The sequence below is a fragment of the Jaculus jaculus genome, chromosome 8 (genome assembly GCF_020740685.1).
Source record: "Jaculus jaculus isolate mJacJac1 chromosome 8, mJacJac1.mat.Y.cur, whole genome shotgun sequence".
NCBI classification, from domain to species: domain Eukaryota; kingdom Metazoa; phylum Chordata; class Mammalia; order Rodentia; family Dipodidae; genus Jaculus; species Jaculus jaculus.
This window is the reverse complement of record NC_059109.1, coordinates 33,885,721-33,893,894: the sequence shown is the minus strand read 5'-3', so window position 1 is coordinate 33,893,894 and position 8,174 is coordinate 33,885,721.

Below are 8,174 nucleotides of genomic sequence, written 5' to 3'. Positions count from 1 at the left end.
TGTTTTTATCCATATCCTTGTGAGCAACCAGCATTCTAATGCATTGGTTTGTATGAATTTGACTTATTAGTATCATTGTGCATGTGTACATGCTTATTCATGTGTATATGGTTGGGGCACACATGTATGCACATGTCCAAAGGCCAGAGATCAATGTGGGTTATGTTTCTCAATCACTTCCCCCCTTACATGTTGAGATAGAGTCTGTCTCTGACTGCTCTCCAAGTACCTTGTGTAGCTAGTCAGAAACCTGCACGGAGTCTCCTGTCTCTGCCTCCCAACCATTTAGATTACAGATATGTACCACCATGTCTGGTGTTTGTGTGTTGCTGGAGATCTGAACTCAGTTCTTCATGTTTGCACAGCCATCACTTTTCTCATTAAACCATCTCCCCAATTCCTTACTGTTATATTTTAACTTATACATATCTTATCATAAAATATTTTTATTTCTATGTATAAGTTATTTTATCATTGGTATGAGCAAATGCCTGACCAGAAGCAGCCTAAAGAAAGGAAGAGTTTATATTCATTATATTTTTACAGTGTCAAAGGGGAAGTTTCAAGGTGATGAAGGAATACAGGCTGGCTGGTCACATCATCAGGCAGGAAGCAAAGGGCCCACAAGAAGTGGGTACAGAACCCAAAACGTCAAAGGCTTCCCTCTAGTGACCCACTTCCTTCTAAAACATACGTTAGACCAATTATTCAAACAACATATGAGCCTCTGAGAGAGATTTTACATTAAAACCACAACAACCTGACTGTATATATGTGCAGGCCACCATTTATTTATTCCCACATTGGCTGATACATTGCCAATGTCCTTTTCATGCCTATTATGAATAATGCTTTAGTAAATATGAGAATGCATATATCTTTATGAAATGATCATTTAATTTCTTTGGATATATATTTCATTGTGATTTTGATTTTAGTACAGTTGTATCTTGGATTTATAACTGCCTGGGTGGAAGAGGTATCACTGTGGGTGGATCCTGGGGTCTGGCCCTAACGTGTTACTGCGGGCAGATCTGAATTCCAGCTTAAGGTATGCAGAGTGAGCTCTGGGGGTCCTGCTGCTGCAGGTTCATGCTCTTGCTTGTGATACTGGCTGTGTGGTTGTGTCTCTCTGTGTGGATCTGTGAAAGGGGGCAGCTTTCTCCCACCATCTGTGAAACTTGCTTTGGAACTGTAGCTTGAAAAAAAATTCCTTCCTCCCACAAACTGTGTCTGATATGAAGTTCATCCCAACAGCATGGAGCTGTCTACAACACAAATTTACCTAATTTTCAAATCTATACAACTATAATAATAAAAAATAGTGCAATGCAGGCATAGATTCATTAGCATGGACCAACAGGACAAATAGAGAGTGCAGAAATCAACTTGGATAATATTTGGCCAATTAATTTGTAACAACAACACAAATGAGTCACCAGGGAGAAAAGATAATGTCTTCAATAAGTATTACTGGGAAAATCCAATGTTCACTTGAAAAAGGATACACTTACAACCTAGTAGAATAAATTTGCAATCTAGTTTGACATCATACAGAAAAACATACTCAATGTAGATTAAAAACTTAAGCATAGCAAGTGAAACTATAAACTCAGAATAAAACAAGGAGAAAACTCCTTGACATTGCCTTTGGTGATCACTTTTTAAACCTGGCGCCAAAAGTACAGACAACAAAAAAAAATTAAGTAATAGTGAAGGTGACATCCAAGTAAGAAGTTTCTATAAAACAAAGAACCCAGCCCTTAAAAGAAACACAACATATGGATTAGGAGAAAACACACACACATATATATGCATATATAATTTATATATATCTTAAAGCAGATTAATATCCAAAGTATATATAGATACCATGCATTTCAATACCAGTAGGTCAGATAACCTGATTTTATCTTATTTTTACTCTTTTACTTACAACTTCTATAAATATAAACAACATACCATAGTTATATTCCACACCCATCAGTTTTCCCCTCTCCCAAATGTCCCTCCACTGAATCCCTTCTTTTTTTAATTAGTCTTTCTTCTAGTTTCATGTGATCCTTCTTTTTTTCCTCTCTAATATTATACAGGTCTTGTGTAGGTAGTGTCAGCCACTGGGATGTCATGGATATAATGGCCATTGTGTCTGAAAGATAGTGTGGTATGCACACCCATAAACATGGATGATCTTTCCATATTCTAATGTCTTCAATTTCTCCATTAAATGTTCATTAGAGAGGTCATTCCTTTCCTTGGTGCTGCAGTCAAGTTCATGTTCCTGATAGAAAACACCAGACCAAGAGCAGCTTGTGGGGAACAAAAAGATTTATTTTTGCTTATGGACTTAAGGAGAAGCTCCAGGATGGCAGGGGGAAATGAAGATGGCATGAGCAGAGGGTGGACATCACCTCCTGGCCAAGATCAGATGGAGAATAGCAACAGGGAAGTGTCACAGACACTGGCATGAGGAAGCTGGCTATAATACCCATAAGCCTGCCCCCAACAATACACTGCCTCTAGGAAGATCCAATCCCCAAATCTCCATCAGCTGGGGACCTAGAATTCAAAATACCTAAGTATATGGGGGAACACCTGAATCAAATCATCACACTTGGTGAAGTTTACTCTTAGGTATTATATTTTTTTGAGGCAATTGTGACTAGAGCTGCTTCTTTGTATTCCTCAATTGCTTGTTGTTGGTATATAAGAAGGTGGCAGAACTTGTGCATTAATTTTGTAACTTAATTCTTTGCACAAAATATTTTATCAGTTCTAAAAATTTTATGATGTACTCTTTTTTTCTCAATTTTTATTAACATTCTCCATGATTATAAAAAATACCCCATGGTAATACCCTCCCCCCCCCCTGCTTTCCCCTTTGAAATTCCATTTTCCATCATAACCCCTCCCCATCTCAATCAGTCTCTCTTTTATTTTGATGTCATGATCTTTTCCTCTTCTTATGATGGTATTTTGTAGGTAGTGACAGGAACTATGAAGTCATGGATATACAGGTCATTTTATGTATAGAGGGAACACGTTGTAAGGAGTCCTAACTTTCCTTTGGCTCTTACATTCTTTCTGCCACCTCTTCCGCATTAGACCCTGAGCCTCGGAAGGTGTGATTGATGTTACTCAGTACTCCAGCTCCAGTCACTTCTTTCCAGCACTATGATACCTTCTTAGTCATCCCAAGGTCACTGCCATCTGAAAAGAGAAGATTCTCTACCCAAAGTGAGAGTAGCGTTAATATAAGGGTATAAATATTAAGAGATGTGCTTACTGGGCAGTTTGATAAGCATAGTATATACATTTTTCCAGACATCAGCAGATGTTATACCCCTAGGGCTCATGACTACCCCTGTTTTAAGTTTTCAGTATCAGGGATGTGTTTCCTCCCATGGAGTGGGCCTCCAGTCCAATTGGAGGGCAGTTGGTTCCCACTATGACAGACATGCCACTATTGCACCTGTTGGCTCATTTGGCCTGGCTGGCCAATTATAAGGCTTGCAGTGTCCACTGTTGAGTATCTTCACTGGTGGTATCTTTTTCTCCCACTGAACTACATGTAGAATGGCTTCTTCCAGCTTTCTGTCAACTGGTCTACATGGAGGAGGTTTTCAGCTCAGTTCCAGCAGGATTTCTCAGGGGCTTTGCAGCCCAAGTATGTGGAGTCTTCACCAATAGGGTATTACCATCTATTCCTGGTGGGAAACCAAGAGCCTTGGCAATGGCCTATAATGTTTTGGGGGCATTAAGGACCTCCCTGGCCAACAACACACTGGAGGTATCCCATCCCTGGCACTGAAAAAATTTTCTGACAATGATCTATGGCTCCCAAGTGTCCCATTGTCTGAAAACAGCGGATTCCTTATGATTTATTTGCATCCTCTTAGATTTTGATTAGCCCTCCCTCCACCTTTCCTTTACTCAGTCTCTTCCCCTGACCTCACTTTGGGCCTTTTCACCCCCGTTAATCTATTCTTCTACTTACATATATACAATACCAACCTATTAAGTACCCTCCTCCCTTCCTTTCTATTCTCTTTATATCTCCTTTTGAGATTTTATGATGTATTCTTTAGGGTTTCTTCTGTATAGAAACATATCTTCTGAAAATTAAGGATATGTTATCATCATCTAAAAATTGTGTCACTTTTATTTTTTTCTCTTTTCTTATTGCTGTAGCTAAATTTCCCAGCACTATATTAGGCAAAAATAGGAAAGGTGGTCACCTTGTCTTGCTCACAATTTTAGTGAAAGTGCTTTGACTTTCTCTCCATATATTAAAATGTTGGCTATATCTTAAGCATATGTAGCTTCTATTATGTTGAGACATGTTTTTTACTATTCCCAGTTTCTTCATAACTTTTATGATGAAAAGATGTTGAGTCTTGTTAAAAGCCACTTCTACATCAAGCAAGATAATCATGTGATTTATGTCTCTTCCCACATAATAGATTGAATTCATTGCTTTATATACTTTGAACCATTCCTGCCTATCTAGAGTAAAGCCAATTTGATAGTGATGAACTCTTTGACGTGCTTTCCACATTAAAAAAATATTGAAAACTTCCATAATTGTACACAATAACCCTTCCCTCCCCCCAACCTTCCCCTTTGAAACTCCACTCTCTATCATATACCCTCCCACTCTCAGTCAGTCTCTCTTTTATTTTGATGCCATCATCTTTTCCTCGTGTTATGATGGTTTTGTGCAGATAGTGCCAGGCACTGTCAGGTCATGGATATCCAGGCCATTTTATGTCTGGAGTATGTTTTAAGAATTCCTAACCTTCATTTGGCTCTTAAATTCTTCTGCCACCTCTTTTGCAATGGACGCTGAACCTTGGAATATGTGATAGAAATATTTCAATGCTGAGCACTCCTCTATCACTTCTTCTCAGCACCATGGTGCTTTATGAGTTATCCCAATATCACTGCCATCTTAAAAGAGAAGCTTCTCTAACCAAAAGTGAGAGTAGCATTAATATATGGGTATGAACATTAAAATAAATGTTTGCTGGGAATTTTGGTGAAGATAGTATATACATTTAGCCACATACCAGCAGATGTTACTCCCCTAGGGCTCATGATTACCCCTGTTGTAGGTTTCAATATCAAAGATGTATTCTTTCCCATGGAGTGGGCCTCCAGTCCAATTAGAGAGTGGTTGGTTTCCTCATAAAAGATATGCCACTATTGCACCCGTTGGCTCATTGGGCCTGGCTGCCCAAATTTAAGGCTTGCAGAGTCCACTGTTGAGTATCTCCAGTGGTATGTTCTTATCCAAGTTCACAAAGAATTGAAAACATGGACTCACAGAAAGGTAAATTATGAATTACAAGATTTACTTTAGAAAGATTTGGAATCCAGAAGAAAGAATATCAGGGAAGTCCAAGCCAATAAAGATGTCCCCCTGCCTACTCTGGCTGGGAATGGGAATGGGAGAGAGAGAGAGAGAGAGAGAGAGAGAGAGAGAGAGAGAGAGAGAGAGAGAGAGATCTCCCTCATATTGGAAAAGAGCTTACCACAGGAGCCAGTAATCTAGGGCTACTACCATAAAATCAAGACTGGAAGATAGGGCAAATATAGAATTATTCTGAGGACTCAGCTGTTTTTGTCAGTCCAGTTTATGTTTAAAATCTGTACAACTCCAAGATATGAAATCTGTGAAGGGCCATTTTCTCCCTCAAACAGATATTTTAGATTGATAAGTATTTGATGAATGAATTTGTGGTTGATGAAAGTCTGAAATTTCTGGTCAAGGTGTGAGACGAGGCCTTTAAAGGCTATCAGAATTACATCCTGAGGGGCAAATGCCCTGATAAGAGGACTAAGTATACCTGTGAGGTCCAGCCTGTCCTTTACCTCCAGGAAATTGCACAACACAGGAGTATTCAGCTGCAAGGAAATATTTTCACCCAAGGGTCTTTAGTCACCTTTCGTATCTTGTGAGCTTTGTGCACTCAAGAGCCCTTTGAGCTCTACTTCATCTCTCGAATTCCTCGTGCATCAAAGGACATTCCCCTCATCCTTGCATTTCAGGCCCACCTCACTATAAAAGTTAGATACTACTTTAGGAAGAAAGAATGGAAAAAAAATAATTTTCCAAGTATATGTAATAAGGTAAAGGTTAGCTGTCACTGTTTTAGTATATGACAAAATTGACTTTAAACCCAAACTAGTCAGGAGAGATAAAGAAGGTTACTTCATACTGATTAATGGCATAGTCTAACCAGAGTACATTATAATTCTAAATATATATGCACCAAATATTATCCTAGCACAAATAATAGTGAGTCACATCAATAACCCATTCACTACCAATTCATAGGACACCTAGGCAGAAAATAAATAGAAAAATATCTGATTTTGGACTTAATAGACATGTACAGAATATTTACCTATAAACTTTAATTGTTATTTTGAGAACCTCCCCCCCATAAAAATGTTGTTCTTTGCTTTAATTTTCTCCAAGAATTCTCTTTTTGAATTTTAATACAGTTACCTTAAAAATTCACTAGGATAATAACTTTATTTTCTCCTCTTTGAAGATTCATGGAAAAAGGAATTTTATTCTTTGAATTTCCAGTTTTTCTGCTAAGGATCTAAAAAGTTGACATTCCATCCTAACAATGAGTGAGATAGTGAGTATACTAAATAATCAATAATCCTCTTGAATTTGTATGAGAGGTGAGGACACAATTAACCATTGTCACTAGTATGGCAAAAACAGACAGAAGAATATGTTGAGCATAGAAACACATGCTGTATCTGTGTCTCTTCATGGGAATCAATGCTAGGCTAGATGGGCAGAATTGATTACTTGTTGAAGGCCCAGCGTGAAGAAGCCCAAGAAATACAAACTGCAGGAGACCCAGTAAAGCAAAGAGCCCCACAGCTTTTTGAGCTTTATCTTCTGGAATTATGACACTTTGCATAAAAGTGAGACAAAGAATGTTCTCATGCTTCCAGCAAGGGAGAAAAGAAGGAAGAATCGCCGAACAGTCTGGAACCTTGTGACCTTTACCAATGCCCCTTAGCAAAAAATGCAGTTGTCCTTAGGTAGCCACATAGATTGATTCCAAGCTTCCTGTGATTTTAACTTTACAATCCATGGATGCTCAAGTTCTTACATAATGCTGTGTGCTATAAACTATACACAACTTCCTATGTGCTTTGAATCTCCAGATTACTTATTATACTTTTCATAAGTGATATAATGCAAGTGTTTTGTGAACACTTGCACTGTTTAGGGAACAACCAAAAATAAATAAAACATAACACTGTACATATTCAGAAAAGTTGTTATTTTCCACACATTTTCATTATTCTGCTGTTGGTTGAATCCACTCATGTAGAACCTGTAGATTTGAAAGCCATTGATATAGAGAGCTGATAGTACATGTGTTGAGAAAACTAATTGGAAAGAAAATATCCATTTGCAGCTGACTCTGGCTAACTTCCACATGGAATAAAAGACAAACAGAACTTCATCCCACTCTAGGTGTCTATCACATCTGAAAAGACAGGGAATAGGACAGAAAACTTGTAAAAATAATAGGCCAGACATGCAGACCCACACATAGGCTGAAATCTAATCTTTGGATTTTAAGAGGTGGAGTGTACCCTCCTCTCTGTGCTCCTTACCAACATAGTCTTGGAGTTTTGTTTCTAATATTTTTTTTAAATTTGTTGACTAGAGCCAATTGTTGTTCAGAAAAATATAATACTTAGTGGCATAAAACTGCTATAGGATGAGACTCAGTGGTGGTGAAATTTTAAATACTTGAGAGTGATATATTTGATGAACACAAATACAAAAACACATATGATAAATGAAGATGACATAATGAAAACAAATGGAAAATGAAAGCAGGGTTGTAATGTGTAAGAAAGAATTCAGATGAAATGTTAAGATTTCAAAAACACTATGAAATAAATGAATAATGTCTCTGAGGGGTGGTTAGATTGGAAAGAGTTGTAGATAGGATCTCTGAGATTAAAACTTTAAACACAAGAAACAAGACCTTCTCCATAAAACTGCACAGAGTAATATCTTGTAACTGTCGGGCACTACATCAGGTGGGACATAATTGAGAATAGAAATGTAATGACAGAAAAATATTTTTTAAATAGTGATGAAGCTGAGCATGGTGTTTGACACC